Source organism: Arachis ipaensis, chromosome B5 (genome assembly GCF_059453495.1).
Source record: "Arachis ipaensis isolate K30076 ecotype BB chromosome B5, ASM5945349v1, whole genome shotgun sequence".
NCBI lineage: Eukaryota > Viridiplantae > Streptophyta > Magnoliopsida > Fabales > Fabaceae > Arachis > Arachis ipaensis.
The window spans coordinates 114,199,035-114,217,152 of NC_142440.1; the positions used below are offsets into that span (position 1 = coordinate 114,199,035).

The 18,118-nt window shown below is 37.7% G+C and overlaps 2 non-coding genes across 2 annotated transcripts; one reads left to right on the forward strand and one right to left on the reverse strand.

The window, feature by feature from the left end:
- The first annotated feature begins 10,763 nt into the window (after positions 1-10,763).
- On the forward strand, positions 10,764-10,871 carry LOC148565430 (small nucleolar RNA R71). Its single transcript, XR_015884859.1, has one exon. It is a non-coding gene; the product is annotated as a small nucleolar RNA R71 (small nucleolar RNA).
- Positions 10,872-17,465: 6,594 nt separating this feature from the next.
- LOC148565431 (small nucleolar RNA R71) lies at positions 17,466-17,573 on the reverse strand. Its single transcript, XR_015884789.1, has one exon. It is a non-coding gene; the product is annotated as a small nucleolar RNA R71 (small nucleolar RNA).
- Between the last annotated feature and the right edge of the window lie 545 nt (positions 17,574-18,118).

The window sequence follows — 18,118 nt, forward strand, 5'->3', positions numbered from 1 at the left end:
GAGATTCTTTTCCTAGCTGCCTACACCACCTTGCCTTGGTGCTTAAGAGGTGCCAAGAGACCAACCTAGTATTAAACTGGGAAAAGTGTCATTTCATGGTCACAGAAGGAATAGTCCTTGGCCACAAAATCTCTAATAGAGGCATTGAGGTGGACAGAGCTAAGGTGGAACTCATCGAAAAACTACCTCCACCAAGTAATGTCAAGGCAGTTAGGAGTTTTTTGGGACACGTTGGTTTTTACAGAAGGTTTATTAGAGACTTTTCTAAAATAGCCAAACCTTTGAGTAACTTGCTTGTCTCTGATACACCCTTTGTATTTGATAAAAATTGCATGCTAGCCTATGAACTTTTGAAGCAAAAACTTTCCTCTGCACCTATCATTGCCCCACCTGATTGGAACTTACCTTTTGAACTGATGTGTAATGCATCAGACCTTGCTATTGGGGCAGTGTTAGGACAAAGGAAAGACAATTTGGTACATGTGATTTATTATGCCAGTAAAGTCTTGAATGATAACCAAAGGAATTACACAACCACTGAAAAAGAACTCTTGGCAATAGTCTTTGCATTTGACAAATTTAGATCCTATCTCATTGGATCTAAAGTCATTGTCTTCACTGATCATTCAGCTTTAAAATACTTACTTGCTAAACAAGAATCCAAACCAAGACTTATTAGATGGGTTCTTTTGTTGCAGGAATTTGACATTGAAATCAAAGACAAGAAGGGTGTAGAGAACAAGGTGGCAGACCATTTATCAAGGATACCATGTGAAGAAGGAAGCGCACAAAGCACACATATAAATGAGTGCTTTCCTGATGAACAACTCATGGTAATTCACAAAGCACCCTGGTTTGCAGACATAGCAAACTTCAAGGCCACTGGGAGTTTGCCGTTGGAATTTAACAAGCATCAAAGGAAGAAATTGGTAAATGATGCCAAATACTTCATCTGGGACGAACCATACTTGTTCAAAAAATGTTCGGATGGCATACTCAGAAGATGCATATCAGAGGAAGAAGGAAGGGAAGTCTTATGGGACTGCCATGGCTCCACTTATGGAGGACATTTTGCAGGAGAAAGAACAGCAGCTAAGGTGTTGCAGTGTGGTTTTTATTGGCCCACTATCTTCAAAGATGCAAAGGAACTAGTAAAGCACTGCCATGAATGCCAGAAAGCGGGGAACCTGCCAAGAAGAAATGAAATGCCACAACAATTCATTCTGGAACTTGAATTGTTTGATGTATGGGGGATAGATTTTATGGGACCCTTTCCCACCTCATATTCAAATAATTACATTCTTGTAGCAGTAGACTATGTCTCCAAATGGGTTGAAGCAATAGCAACTCCAACCAATGATAATAAGGTAGTCATGAACTTCCTCAGAAAACACATTTTTTGCCGTTTTGGGGTTCCAAGAGCAATCATCAGTGATGGAGGAAGCCACTTCTGCAACAAACCATTAGAGGCATTGCTTCTAAAATATGGAGTCAAACACAAGGTAGCCACACCATACCATCCACAGACAAGTGGGCAAGCCGAAATATCTAATAGAGAACTCAAAAGAATCCTGGAAAAGACTGTGGGAATTTCAAGGAAAGACTGGTCGATTAAGCTAGATGATGCTCTTTGGGCATATAGGACAGCTTTCAAAACACCAATTGTAATGTCCCCTTACCAACTAGTATATGGAAAAGCTTGCCATTTGCCACTGGAGTTGGAGCACAAGGCATTCTGGGCCTTGAAAATCTTGAACTTGGACAGCAAAGCTGCTGGAGAAAGAAGGATGTTGCAAATTCAAGAGTTGGAAGAATTCAGAGCTGAAGCTTATGAGAATGCCAAAATTTACAAAGAAAGAGCAAAGAAGAAGCATGACAGCAACATAGCCCCAAGGAAATTTGAAGAAGGACAAAAAGTATTGCTCTACAATTCTAGGCTGAAGCTATTTCCAGGGAAGCTAAAATCAAGGTGGTCTGGACCATTCCTTGTCACCAAGGTCTCCCAATATGGACAAGTAGAAATCATGGAAGAAAAGTCACAACGAACCTTCACTGTGAACGGTCAAAGACTCAAACATTACTTGGGAGATGTGGAGGAGAAGGACAAGGTTAAATATCACCTCAACTGAGGAAGACAACCGTCAAGCTAATGACGTTAAAGAAGCGCTTGTTGGGAGGCAACCCAACCTGAGGTAATACCCCTTTGCTGTTTCTTTTATTTGTTTCAATAAAAAGGGTGAAGTAGTTTCTGTGCATTGCAAAGAATTAAGTTTGGTGTTTCACACCAAACAATGAATTCGTGGATCAATAATTCAAAGGGGAATGTGTGACCCTAAGTTTGGTGTTCCACCATAAAGATCAACTGAACACAACAACCTTTGAATTATATGAAAGGAACAACCATTCTAAGCAATCACAGAAATGCTTAAAATCCTTAGCAGCAACTTCATTCCAAGGAGAACTCAAGGATTCAAAGAACAGAGAAGTAAGTAGGAGACTAAGTTTGGTGTTCACACACCAACTTAAGACTCAGACACTTGCCCATACATAGTTGAGCTAACCACTCAAGTGCTTGAGAAGCAAGCAACTTCATCACTCTTTACAGGAAAGGAAACAAGGATCTTAGAAAGAACATGAAGCAACAACTAGGAGAAGAAGGAGAAATCAAATTGTTTCCTGGCAACAAAGAGAAAACAAGAAATTTCACAAGGTGGTGTTGTTCCTTGACAATTCTTTAAAAAGGGCAAACAAAAGCATGCTTGTTCTGGTTTAAACTGTAATTGTTGAATCTTTCTGGAATGTGAAGTTACTAGTATGTTTGTCTGTTTATTGCTTTGAATAAAGTGAATGCCTAGATGTTTGGATATAACTTCACCTTCTTAAACAAATGCTTGCCATGCTTGTTCTGTTTCCAAAAATAAAAGAAAAGTTTGAACAAAAGTAACTTGGCTCAATTAGTGACAAATCAAGTAGAATTAAGTGGTGGTATGCATGCTTGATTGTTTAGTCAGATCACTGGAAATAGAGTGTAGAATTATCATTTTTTGTGTAGAATTTGAAAACTGTCTATGGATCTTGATGAATAAATGTCTTTGGCCATGAAAAAGAAAGAAAAAGAAGAAGAAAAAGCCACTGAAAAAAGGGCAACCAAAAAGCAAAAAAAAAAAAATTGAGAAAATAAGCTAGGCACTAATGGTTTGAACTTCTGAGACAAATGTCTATGGTGTTTATGTATTAAGGATATGCTTGGATGAATAGGTTCTGAGGAGTGTTTCAACACTTGGTAACTTGGGTTAACTAACCCGGGATTATCAACCAAAAGTCCATTATCAAGAGCAACCTAAATACAAAACATTTAGTCACACAAAGAGGTGCTGGGCACCAATGTCTCAAGAAGAAATGTGAACTAAAATGCCTGGAGTGGATATGTGTAGTGCATTGATAAGAAAAAGAAAATGCCAAAGGCTTGTGCAACACATGACACTAAGCAAACAAGGAGCAAAGGAGCTCTAAGAAAAAGAAAAGAGAAGCAAAGAAGAGAAAAGTGCCAAGGACATAAGAATAACAAGAGGCCATAGCAGTGTTTGATGGATGCAATGAAAAAGTGATAATCTTACCTGATAAGAATGAAAAAGTGATGCTGCAACTTTTTGCATAAAACCCTTCTGATGAACTTCAAATGCTTGCTAATATAGCCAATGTAATTGCTTTCTGTTTCATACTTTCTTCTCAAATAACTCAGGACTTGCTTAGGGACAAGCAAGTATTAAGTTTGGTGTTGTGATGCCAAGGCATCTTAGGCTAGTTTCACTAGCATTTTTTTTGTTAGTTTTAGTTGTTTTATGCATTTTCTTGAGCTTAAAGTAACCAAGAATGGTTAAATGAATAACAAAGCAATGAACCATCCAAACAGTATGATTTTTGATGCAAATTCCATGAGTTTTTAGTTATATTACTTAAATGCTATGAATGGAAGATTTCTCATGAAATTTTGCAAGACTTTGATGCAATTGTTTGGATGATTTCAGGGAAGAAGAGGCTAGGCAAGGAAGCAACAAAATCAATAAAGGAAGCTTGAATATCACATGTGGAGTTTAAGTTCCAGTTTAAGCTTAAACTGGAACTTAAACTACCAAGCCATATAAAGCTGGAAATGGCGTTTAAGTTCCAGTTTAAGCCTAAACTGGAGCTTAAACGCCAGAATCATGAAGGCTAGGAAATGCTGGAACTGGCGTTTAACCTCCAGTTTAACCTTAAACTGGAAGTTAAACGCCAGAATGAGAATTTCACCATGGGAGCATTTCCACGTTTAAGCTCCAGTTTAACCTTAAACTGGAGCTTAAACGTGTTCGACACAAAGTCTCACCAAAGAAGCATTTCCACGTTTAACCTCCAGTTTAACCTTAAACTGGAGGTTAAACGCCAGAAGTAAGAAAGGCACCAGGAGCATTTCCACGTTTAAGCTCCAGTTTAACCTTAAACTGGAGCTTAAACGTGTTCGACTGTTTCTCCCCTCCAGGGTTGCTTTCTTCATTTCCACGTTTAAGTTTCAGTTTAACCTTAAACTGAAGCTTAAACGTGTTCGACTATTTCTCCCCTCCAGGGTTGTTTTCTTCATTTCCACGTTTAAGCTTCAGTTTAACCTTAAACTGAAGCTTAAACGTGTTCGACCCAATTGCTCCTCCAGGGTTGCTTTCTTCATTTCCACGTTTAAGCTTCAGTTCAACCTTAAACTGAAGCTTAAACGTGTTCGACATTTCACACTCCTGGGTTGCTTTCTTCCATTTCCACGTTTAAGTTTCAGTTTAACCTTAAACTGAAACTTAAACTTCAACTTAAACGCCACTTTTTGAAAGAGGTTTCTGGGCCACATCTCCCTCTCCCTCTCCATACTTCTTCTTCTTCTTCTTCTATTCTTTTGTTTATTGCTCGAGGGCGAGCAATATTCTAAGTTTGGTGTGGTAAAAGCATAAGCTTTTTGTTTTTACATTACCATTGATGGCACCTAAGACCGGAGAATCCTCTAGAAGAGGGAAAGGGAAGATAAAAGCCTCCACATCCGAGTCATGGAAGATGGAAAGGTTCATCTCCAAAGCCCATCAAGACCACTTCTATGATGTTGTGGCCAAGAAGAAGGTGATCCCTGAGGTCCCTTTTAAACTCAAAAGAAATGAGTATCCGGAGATCCGACATGAAATTCAAAGAAGAGGTTGGGAAGTTCTAACAAATCCCATCCAACAAGTCGGCATCCTAATGGTTCAAGAGTTCTATGCCAATGCATGGATCACCAAGAACCATGATCAAAGTAAGAACCCGGATCCAAAGAACTATGTTACAATGGTTCGGGGGAAATACTTAGATTTTAGTCCGGAGAATGTGAGGTTGGCGTTCAACTTGCCATACATGGAAGAGAACGCACGCCCCTACACAAGGAGAGTCAACTTTGATCAAAGGTTGGACCAAGTCCTTATGGACATATGTGTAGAAGGAGCTCAATGGAAGATTGACTCCAAAGGCAAGCCGGTTCAACTAAGAAGATTGGACCTCAAGCCTATAGCTAGAGGATGGTTGGAGTTTATTCAATGCTCAATCATTCCCACTAGCAACCGGTCTGAAGTTACTATAGACCAGGCCATCATGATCCATAGCATCATGATTGGAGAAGAGGTGGAAGTTCATGAGATTATACCTCAAGAACTCTACAAGGTGGCTGACAAATCCTCCACCATGGCAAGGCTAGCCTTTCCTCACCTCATTTGCCACCTATGCAATTCAGCTGGAATTGACATAGAGGGAGATATCCTCATCAAAGAGGACAAGCCCATCACTAAGAAAAAGATGGAGCAAGCAAGAGAGCCCAGTCATGGAGCTCCAGAGGCGCAAGAAGCTCACTTCCATGAGATCCCTGAGATGCCTCAAATGCACTTTCCTCCACAAAACTATTGGGAGCAAATCAACACCTCCCTAGGAGAATTGAGTTCCAATATGGGACAACTAAGGGTGGAACATCAAGAGCACTCCATCATGCTCCATGAAATAAGAGAAGATCAAAAAGCAATGAGGGAGGAGCAACAAAGACAAGGAAGAGACATAGAAGAGCTCAAGGACATCATTGGTTCCTCAAGAAGGAAACGCCACCATCACTAAGGTGGATTCATTCCTTGTTCTTATTTCTTCTGTTTTTCGTTTTCTATGTTTTGTGCTTATCTGTGTTTGTGTCTTCATTACATGATCATTAGTAGTTAGTAACTTTGTCTTAAAGTTATGAATGTCCTATGAATCCATCACCTCTCTTAAATGAAAAATGTTTTAATTCAAAAGAACAAGAAGTACATGAGTTTCAAATTTATCCTTGAACTTAGCTTAATTATATTGATGTGGTGACAATGCTTCTTGTTTTCTGAATGTATGCTTGAACAGTGCATATGTCTTTTGAAGTTGTTGTTTAAGAATGTTAAATATGTTGGCTCTTGAAAGAATGATGACTAGGAGACATGTTATTTGATAATCTGAAAAATCATAAAAATGATTCTTGAAGCAAGAAAAAGCAGCAAAGAACAAAGCTTGCAGAAAAAAAAAAAAAGAGAAAAAAATAGGCGAAAAAAAAAATAAAAATAGAAAGAAAAAGAAAAAGCAAGCAGAAAAAGCCAATAACCCTTAAAACCAAAAGGCAAGGGCAAATAAAAAGGATCCCAAGGCTTTGAGCATCAGTGGATAGGAGGGCCTGAAGGAATAAAATCCTAGTCTAAGCGGCTAAACCAAGCTGTCCCTAACCATGTGCTTGTGGCGTGTAGGTGTCAAGTGAAAACTTGAGACTGAGCGGTTAAAGTCAAGGTCCAAAGCAAACAAAGAGTGTGCTTAAGAACCCTGGACACCTCTAATTGGGGACTTTAGTAAAGCTGAGTCACAATCTGAAAAGGTTCACCCAATTATGTGTCTGTGGCACTTATGTATCCGGTGGTAATACTGGAAAACAAAGTGCTTAGGACCACGGCCAAGACTCATAAAGAAGCTGTGTTCAAGAATCATCATACTGAACTAGGAGAGTCAATAACACTATTCGAAATCTGAAATTCCTATAGATGCCAATCATTCTAAACTTCAATGGATAGAGTGAGATGCCAAAACTATTCAAGAGGCAAAAAGCTATAAGTCCCGCTCATATGATTGAAGCTCTGTTTCATTGATAGTTTGGAATTTATAGTACATTCTCTTCTTTTTATCCTATTTTGATTTTCAGTTGCTTGGGGACAAGCAACAATTTAAGTTTGGTGTTGTGATGAGCGGATAATTTATACGCTTTTTGGCATTGTTTTAGTATGTTTTTAGTAGGATCTAGTTACTTTTAGGGATGTTTTCATAAGTTTTTATGTTAAATTCACATTTCTGGACTTTACTATGAGTTTGTGTGTTTTTCTGTGATTTCAGGTATTTTCTGGCTGAAATTGAGGGACTTGAGCAGAAATCAGATTCAGAGGTTGAAAAAGGACAACTGATGCTGTTGGATTCTGACCTCCCTGCACTCAAAGTGGATTTTCTGGAAAGTAGACATCCAGGGCTTTCCAGCAATATATAATAGTCCATACTTTGGCCAAGAATTGACGACGTAAACTGGCGTTCAACGCCAGCCTTCTGCCCAAATCTGGCGTCCAGCGCCAGAAAAGGATCCAAAACCAGAGTTGAACGCCCAAACTGGCACAGAAACTGGCGTTCAACTCCACAAATGGCCTCTGCACGTGCTACACTTAAGCTCAGCCCAAACACACACCAAGTGGGCCCCGGAAGTGGATTTATGCATCAATTACTTACTCATGTAAACCCTAGTGACTAGTTTATTATAAATAGGACCTCTTACTATTGTATTAGACGTCTTTTTGACCATCTTTGGATCCTGGATTGTATTTTGATCCTGTGATCACGTTTAGGGGGCTGGCCATCTCGGCCATGCCTGGACCTTCACTTATGTATTTTCATACGGTAGAGTTTCTACACTCCATAGATTAAGGTGTGGAGCTCTGCTGTTCCTCAAAGATTAATGCAAAGTACTACTGTTTTCTATTCAATTCTTCTTATTTCTCTTCTAAGATATCCATTCGCACCCAAGAACGTGATGAAGGTGATGATTATGTGTGACGCTCATCATCCTTCTCCCTTATGAACGCGTGCCTGACAAACACTTCTGTTCTACATGAATTAAGCTAGAATGAGTATCTCTTAGATCTCCTAACCAGAATCTTCGTGGCTTAAGCTAGAATGATGGCGGCATTCAAGAGAATCCGGAAAGTCTAAACCTTGTCTGTGGTATTCCGAGTAGGATTCAATGATTGAATGACTGTGACGAGCTTCAAACTCGCGAGTGCTGGGCGTTAGTGACAGACGCAAAAGGAGGGTGAATCCTATTCCAGCATGATAGAGAACCGACAGATGAATAGCCGTGCCGTGACAGGGTGCGTGAGCATATTATTCACTGAGAGGAGGGGATGTAGCCACTGACAACGGTGATGCCCTTGCATAAAGCCAGCCATGGAAAGGAATAAGACTGATTGGATGAAGATAGCAGGAAAGCAGAGGTTCAGAGGAACGAAAAGTACCTCCATTCGCTTATCTGAAATTCCTACCAATGATTTACATAAGTATCTCTATCCCTATTTTATTATAAAATATTCGAAAACACCATTATCACTTTATATCTGCCTGACTGAGATTTACAAGGTGACCATAGCTTGCTTCATACCAACAATCTCCGTGGGATTCGACCCTTACTCACGTAAGGTATTACTTGGACGGCCCAGTGCACTTGCTGGTTAGTTGTATCGAAGTTGTGACAATTATGTATTGAGATCAGAGCACTAAGTTGCTCACGTTGCCAGGGATTGTTTGAGCCTGGACATCACAATTTCGTGCACCACCTATGAAGAAGGGAGTTCTTGAAGTTGATACTCTGAATGCCATATTGGCTCAGAATAAAATATTGACTCAGCAAGTCAATATGATCTCTCAGAGTCTGCATGGAATGCAAGCTGCATCCAATAGTACTCAAGAGGCTTCTTATGAAGAAGAAGCTTATGATCCTGAGAACCCTGCAATAGCAGAGGTGAATTACTTAGGTGAACCTTATGGAAACACCTATAACTCATCATGGAGAAATCATCCAAATTTCTCATGGAAGGATCAAAAGCCTCAACAAGGCTTTAATAATGGTGGAAGAAACAGGTTTAGCAATAACAAGCCTTTTCCATCATCCACTCAGCAACAGACAGAGAACTCTGAACAAAATGCTTCTAATTTAGCAAATCTAGTCTCTGATCTATCTAAGGCCACTGTGAGTTTCATGAATGAAACCAGGTCTTCCATTAGAAATTTGGAAGCACAAGTAGGCCAGCTGAGTAAAAGGATCACTGAAATCCCTCCAAGTACTCTCCCAAGCAATACAGAAGAGAATCCAAAAGGAGAGTGCAAGGCCATTGACATAAGCACCATGGCCGAACCTGTGAGGAGAGGAGAGGATGTGAATCCCAAGGAGGAAGACCTCCTGGGACGTCCAGTGGTCAATAAGGAGCTTCCCTCTGAGGAACCAAAGGATTCTGAGGCTCATCTAGAGACCATAGAGATTCCATTGAACCTCCTTATACCCTTCATGAGCTCTGATGAGTATTCCTCTTCTGAAGAGAATGAGGATGTTACTGAAGAGCAAACTACCATGTTTCTTGGTGAAATCATGAAGCTGAATGCCAAATTATTTGGCATTGATACTTGGGAAGTTGAACCTCCCTTGTTTATCAATGAACTAAGTGATCTGGATCAACTGACATTGCCTCAGAAGAGACAGGATCCTGGAAAGTTCATAATACCCTGTACCATAGGCACCATGATCTTTAAGGCTCTGTGTGACCTTGGTTCAGGAATAAACCTCATGCCCCTCTCTGTAATAGAGAAACTGGGAATCTATGGGGTGCAAGCTGCTAGAATCTCATTAGAGATGGCAGACAACTCAAGAAAACAGGCTTATGGACAAGTAGAGGATGTGCTAGTAAAGGTTGAGGGCCTTTACATCCCTACTGATTTCATAGTCCTGGATACTGGAAAGGAAGAGGATGAATCCATCATCCTAGGAAGACCTTTCCTGGCCACAGCAAGAGCTGTGATTGATGTTGACAGAGGTGAAATAGTCCTTCAATGGAATGAGGACTCCCTTGTGTTTAAAACTCAAGGATCTCCCTCGGCAACCACGGAGAGGAAGCAGAAAAAGCTTCTCTCAAAGCAGAGTCAACCAGAGCCCCCACAGTCAAACTCTAAGTTTGGTGTTGGGAGGCCACAACCAAACTCTAAGTTTGGTATTGAACTCCCATATCCAAACTCTAAGTGTGGTGTTGGAGAGTCTCAACAAAGCTCTGCACATCTGTGAGGCTCCATGAGAGCCCACTGTCAAGCTATTGACATTAAAGAAGCGCTTGTTGGGAGGCAACCCAATTTCTATTTATCTGAGAGATCATATTGACTTGCTGAGTCAATATTTTATTCTGAGCTAATATGGCATTCAGAGTATCAACTTCAAGAACTCCCTTCTTCATAGGCGTCCCATTACTCACAGGATTCCTTTCAGAAGTGTACATGAACTGGTTATTAGCAACCATGTCAATGAGTTCTTGAGCTTCTGCAGGCGTTTTCTTTAGGTGAATGGATCCACCTGCAGAAGTGTCCAGTGACATCTTTGATAGCTCAGATAAACCATCATAGAATATATCTAGGATGGTCCATTCTGAAAGCATGTCAGAGGGACACTTTTTGGTCAACTGTTTGTATCTTTCCCAAGCTTCATTGAGGGATTCACCTTCTTTCTGTCTGAAAGTTTGAACATCAGCTCTAAGCTTGCTCAGCTTTTGAGGAGGAAAGTACTTGGCTAAGAAAGCCGTGACCAGCTTATCCCAAGAGTTCAGGCTGTCTTTGGATTGAGAATCCAACCATAATCTAGCTCTGTCTCTTACAGCAAAAGGGAAAAGCATGAGCCTGTAGACTTCAGGATCTACTCCATTAGTCTTAACAGTATCACATATCTGTAAGAATTTAGTTAAGAACTGAAAAGGATCTTCAGATGGAAGTCCATGAAACTTGCAGTTCTGCTGCATCAGAGAAACTAATTGAGGTTTCAGCTCAAAGTTGTTTGCTCCAATGACAGGAATGGAGATGCTTCTTCCATGTAAATTGGAATTAGGTGTAGTAAAGTCACCAAGCATCTTCTTTACATTATTATTATTTTCGGCTGCCATCTCCTCTTCCTGTTCGAAAATTTTTGAAAGGTTATCTCTGGATTGTTGTATTTTAGCTTCTCTTAGTTTCCTTTTCAGAGTCCTTTCAGGTTCTGGATCTGCTTCCACAAGAATGTTCTTATCCTTGCTCCTGCTCATATGACAAAGAAGAGGGCACAGAAAAATAATAATAATAATAGAGATCCTTTATACTACAGTATAGGGATCCCTGTGTGAGTAAAAGAAGAGGGGGAGACAAAGAATGTAATATAATACAAGAAACACAACTGTGAGGATGGCAGAGATGTGAGATGAGATGTTAGAATATGAATGAATAAATAGAATAAGATGGGGGAGGGATAATTTTCGAAAATTATTTTGAAAAAGAGTTAGTGATTTTCGAAAATGGTTTTTGAAAATTGTTAGTATTTTTTTTCGAAATTTTTTTTTAAATTAAAAATAAAAATAAGAATAATTAGTTAATTAAAAAGAAATTTTTGAAAAAGAGGGAAGATATTTTCGAAAATTGGAGAGTGAGAGTTAGTTAGGTAGTTTTGAAAAAGTTAAGAAACAAACAAAAAGTTAGTTAGTTAGTTGAAACAAATTTTGAAAAGATAAGAAGTTAGGAAGTTAGAAAAGATATTTTGAAAAGATATTTTTGAAAAAGATAAGATAAGAAGATATTTTTGAAAAGATATGATTGAAATTAGTTTTGAAAAAGATTTGATTTTTAAAATCACAATTAATGACTTGATTCACAAGAAATCACAAGATATGATTCTAGAACTTAAAGTTTGAATCTTTCTTAACAAGCAAGTAACAAACTTCAAATTTTTGAATCAAAACATTAATTGTTATTGTTATTTTCGAAAATTTGGTATAAAAATAAGAAAAAGATTTTTGAAAAATATTTTTGGAATTTTCGAAAATAACTAAGAATTTTGAAAAAGATTTGATTTTTGAAAAAGATTTTGAAAAAGATAAGATTTTCAAATTGAAAATTTGATTTGACTCATAAGAAACAACTTGATTTTTAAAAATTTTGAATAAGTCAACTCAAATTTTCGAATTTGATGAGAGAGAAAGGGAAAGATATTTTTTTTTTGATTTTTGAATTTTTATGATGAGAGAGAAAAACAACAAAAATACTCAATGCATGAAAATTTTGAATCAAAACAATGAATGCATGCATGAATGATATGAATGTCAAGATGAACACCAAGAACACTTTGAATGTCAAGATGAACATCAAGAACATATTTTTGAAAAATTTTTTATGCAAAGAAAACATGTAAGACACCAAACTTAGAAATCTTTCATGTTTAGACTCTAAGAAACGAAAAATGCACATGTAAAACAAGAAAAGACACAAAACATGCAAATGCAAAGATCAAACAAGAAGACTTACCAAGAACAACTTGAAGATCATGAAGAACACTATGAATGCATGAATTTTCGAAAAATGCAAGATGCACATGCAATTGACACCAAACTTATAACATGACACAAGACTCAAACAAGAAACACAAAAAATATTTTTGATTTTTATGATTTTTTTTAAAATTTTTTTGGATTTTTTTTTTCGAAAATTATATGAGAAGGAAAAAATAAGGATTCCAAAATTTTTAACATGAATTCCAGGAATCTTGCATTCTTAGTCTAAAGCTTCAGTCCAGGAATTAGACATGGCTCACTAGCCAGCCAAGCTTTCAATGAAAGCTCCGGTCCAAAACACTAGACATGGCCAATGGCCAGCCAAGCTTTAGCATGTAATTCAGACATGACATGCCTGACATACCCTACAGTCGTATAAGAGCTGATGGTTGGAAGCCTCAGTCCAAAAGAATTTAGACATGGCTTTACAGCCAGCCAGGCTTCACATGCTTCATGAAACACTATAATTCATTCTTTAAAAATTTTGAATAAATTTTTGAAAACATTTTTTTTTTATTATTATTTTTCGAAAACAGATGAGAAAATTTTAGAAATATTTTTGAAAAATTTTTGAAAATAAAATAAAAAGAAAATTACCTAATCTGAGCAACAGGATGAACCGTCAAATGTCCAGGCTCGAACAATCCCTGGCAACGTGAGCAACTTGGTACGCGTAATCGTGATTACACTTTAATTATGTAAAATTCATGGCTCTTTCTTTCCCTGGCAATGGCGCCAAGAACATGGTGCCAATAACATGGTTCACAACTTCGATACGACTAACCAGCAAGTGCACTGGGCTGTCCAAGTAATACCTACATGAGTAAGGGTCGAATCCCACGGAGATTGTTGGTATGAAGCAAACTATGGTCACCTTGCAAATCTCAGTCAGGCAGATATAAATTGATAATGATGTTTTCGAATAATAAATAATAGAATAGGGATAGAGGTACTTATGTAAATCATTGGTAGGAATTTCAGATAAGCGAATGGAGATGCTTTTCGTTCCTCTGAACCTCTGCTTTCCTGCTATCTTCATCCAATCAGTCTTACTCCTTTCCATGGCTGGTTGTATGTGATACATCACCACTGTCAATGGCTACTTTCGGTCATCTCTCGGGAAAATGATCCAATGCCCTGTCACGGCACGGCTAATCGTCTGGAGGCATCACCCTTGCCAATGGCTTCATCTTATCCTCTCAGTGAATAATATGCTCACGCACCCTGTCACGGCACGGCTATTCATCTGTCCGTTCTCGATCATGCTGGAATAGGATTTACTATCCTTTTGCGTCTGTCACTAACGCCCTGCAATCGCGAGTTAGGAGCTCGTCACAGTCATTCAATCATTGAATCCTACTCAGAATACCACAGACAAGGTTTAGACCTTCCGGATTCTCTTGAATGCCGCCATCATTCTAGCTTACACCACAAAGATTCTGGTTAGGAGATCTAAGAGATATTCATTCTAGCTTATTTCATGTAGAACGGAAGTGTTTGTCAGGCACGTGTTCATAGGGGAGAATGGTGATGAGCGTCACACATAATCATCACCTTCATCACGTTCTTGGGTGCGACTGGATATCTTAGAAGCGAAATAAGATGAATTGAATAGAAAATAGTAGTACTTTGCATTAATCTTTGAGGAACAGCAGAGCTCCACACCTTAATCTATGGAGTGTAGAAACTCTACCGTTGAAAATACATAAGTAAAAGGTCCAGGCATGGCCGAGATGGCCAGCCCCCTAAAACGTGATCAATAGTCTCCTAAGATGAACAATGAATTAAAACTGAGACCAAAGATACATAATACAATAGTAAAAGGTCCTATTTATAATAAACTAGCTACTAGGGAGAAGTAAGTAATTGATGCATAAATCCACTTCCGGGGCCCACTTGGTGTGTGCTTGGGCTGGGCTTTGAGTGTTACACGTGTAGAGGTCCTCCTTGGAGTTGAACGTCAGCTTTTGTGCCAGTTTGGGCGTTCAACTCTGGTTTTGGCTCCTTTTCTGGCGCTGGACGCCAGATTTGGGTAGAAATCTGGCGTTGAACGCCAGTTTACGTCATCTATACTTGGCCAAAGTATGGACTATTATACATTGCTGAAAAGCCCTGGATGTCTACTTTCCAACGCAATTGGAAGCGCGCCATTTCGAGTTCTGTAGCTCCAGAAAATCCACTTTGAGTGCAGGAAGGTCAGAATCCAACAGCATCAGCAGTCCTTCTTCAACCTCTGAATCTGATTTTTGCTCAAGTCCCTCAATTTCAGTCAGAAAATACCTGAAATCACAGAAAAACACACAATCTCATAGTAAAGTCCAGAAATGTGAATTTAACATAAAAACTAATGAAAACATCCCTAAAAGTAACTAGATCCTACTAAAAACATACTAAAAACAATGTCAAAAAGCATATAAATTATCCGCTCATCACTTAAAACCAAAAGGCAAGGGCAAATAACGGTTCATCTTGTTTCTCAGATTAGGTAATTTTCTTTTTGTTTTCTTTTCAAAAATATTTCTAAAATTTTCTCATCTGTTTTCGAAAAAAAATAAAAAATGTTTTCAAAAAAATTTTTATTCAAAATTTTTAAGAATGAATTCTAGTGTTTCATGAAGCATGTGAAGCCTGGCTGGCTGTAAAGCCATGTCTAAATTTATTTGGACTGAGGCTTGCAATTTGTTATCAAGAGCAATATACTCTGGTGTTAAATGCTGAAGCTTGGCTGGCCATTGGCCATGTCTAGTGTTTTGGACTGAAGCCTTCATTGAAAGCTTGGCTGGCTAGTGAGCCATGTCTAATTCCTGGAATGAAGCTTTAGACTAACAATGCAAGATTCCTGGAATTCATGTTAAAAATTTTGGAATCCTTATTTTTCTTTTTCATATAATTTTCGAAAAAAATCCAAAAAAATTAGAAAATCATAAAAATCAAAAATATTTTTCTGTTTCTTGTTTGAGTCTTGAGTCATGTTATAAGTTTGGTGTCACTTGCATATGCATCTTGTATTTTTCGAAAATTTCATGCATTCATAGTGTTCTTCATGATCTTCAAGTTGTTCTTGGTAAGTCTTCTTGTTTGATCTTGATGATTTTTTGTTTTGTGTCTTTTCATGTTAATCATATGCATTCTTGAATTCTTAGTGCCTAAGCATTAAAGAATTCTAAGTTTGGTGTCTTACATGTTTTCTTTGCATTAAAAATTTTTCAAAAATGTGTCTATGATGTTCATCTTGACATTCAAAGTGTTCTTGGTGTTCATCTTGACATTCATATCATTTATACATGCATTCATTGTTTTGATTCAAAATTTTCATGCATTGAGTCTTTTTGTTGTTTTTTCTCTCTCATCATAAAAATTCAAAAATCAAAAAATATCTTTCCCTTTTTTTCTCTCATCAAATTCGAAAATTTGAGTTGACTTTTTCAAAAGTTTTAAAAATCAAATTGTTTCTCATGAATCAAATCAAATTTTCAATTTGAAAATCTTATCTTTTTCAAAATCTTTTTCAAAAATCAAATCTTTTTCAAAATTCTTAGTTATTTTCGAAAATTCCAAAAATATTTTTCAAAAATCTTTTTCTTATTTTTAAATCAAATTTTCGAAAATAACATAATCAAATTAATGTTTTGATTTAAAAATTTGAAGTTTGTTACTTGCTTGTTAAGAAAGATTCAAACTTTAAATTCTAGAATCATATCTTGTGATTTCTTGTGAATCAAGTCATTAATTGAGATTTTAAAAATCAAATCTTTTTCAAAATTAGTTTCTAAAATATCTTCTTATCTTATCTCTTTCAAAAATATCTTTTCTAACTTCCTAACTTCTTATCTTTTCAAAATTTGTTTCAACTAACTAACTAACTTTTTGTTTGTTTCTTAACTTTTTCAAAACTACCTAACTAACTCTGTCTCTCTAATTTTCGAAAATATCTTCCCTCTTTTTCAAAAATTTCTTTTTAATTTGCTAATTATTCTTATTTTTATTTTTAATTTCAAAAACCATTTTCGAAAATCACTAACTCTTTTTCAAAAATATTTTCGAAAATTCTCCCTCTCCCATCTCATTCTATTTATTCATTCATATCCTAACATCTCATCTCACACCTCTGCCATCCTCACAGTTGTGTTTCTTCCATTATATTACATTCTTTGTCTCCCCCTCTTCTTTTACTCACACAGGGATCCCTATACTGTGGTATAAAGGATCTCTATTATTATTATTATTTTTCTGTGCCCTCTTCTTTGTCATATGAGCAGGAGCAAGGATAAGAACATTCTTGTGGAAGCAGATCCAGAACCTGAAAGGACTCTGAAAAGGAAACTAAGAGAAGCTAAAATACAACAATCCAGAGATAACCTTTCAGAAATTTTCGAACAGGAAGAGGAGATGGCAGCCGAAAATAATAATAATGTAAGGAAGATGCTTGGTGACTTTACTGCACCTAATTCCAATTTACATGGAAGAAGCATCTCCATTCCTGCCATTGGAGCAAACAACTTTGAGCTGAAACCTCAATTAGTTTCTCTGATGCAGCAGAACTGCAAGTTTCATGGACTTCCATCTGAAGATCCTTTTCAGTTCTTAACTGAATTCTTGCAGATATGTGATACTGTTAAGACTAATGGAGTAGATCCTGAAGTCTACAGGCTCATGCTTTTCCCTTTTGCTGTAAGAGACAGAGCTAGATTATGGTTGGATTCTCAACCCAAAAACAGCCTGAACTCTTGGGATAAGCTGGTCACGGCTTTCTTAGCCAAGTACTTTCCTCCTCAAAAGCTGAGCAAGCTTAGAGCTGATGTTCAAACCTTCAGACAGAAAGAAGGTGAATCCCTCTATGAAGCTTGGGAAAGATACAAACAATTGACTAAAAAGTGTCCCTCTGACATGCTTTCAGAATGGACCATCCTGGATATATTCTATGATGGTTTATCTGAGCTATCAAAGATGTCACTGGACACTTCTGCAGGTGGATCCATTCAACTAAAGAAAACGCCTGCAGAAGCTCAAGAACTCATTGACATGGTTGCTAATAACCAGTTCATGTACACTTCTGAAAGGAATCCTGTGAGTAATGGGACGCCTATGAAGAAGGGAGTTCTTGAAGTTGATACTCTGAATGCCATATTAGCTCAGAATAAAATATTGACTCAGCAAGTCAATATGATCTCTCAGAGTCTGCATGGAATGCAAGCTGCATCCAACAGTACTCAAGAGGCTTCTTATGAAGAAGAAGCTTATGATCCTGAGAACCCTGCAATAGCAGAGGTGAATTACTTAGGTGAACCTTATGGAAACACCTATAACTCATCATGGAGAAATCATCCGAATTTCTCATGGAAGGATCAAAAGCCTCAACAAGGCTTTAATAATGGTGGAGGAAACAGGTTTAACAATAATAAACCTTTTCCATCATCCACTCAGCAACAGACAGAGAA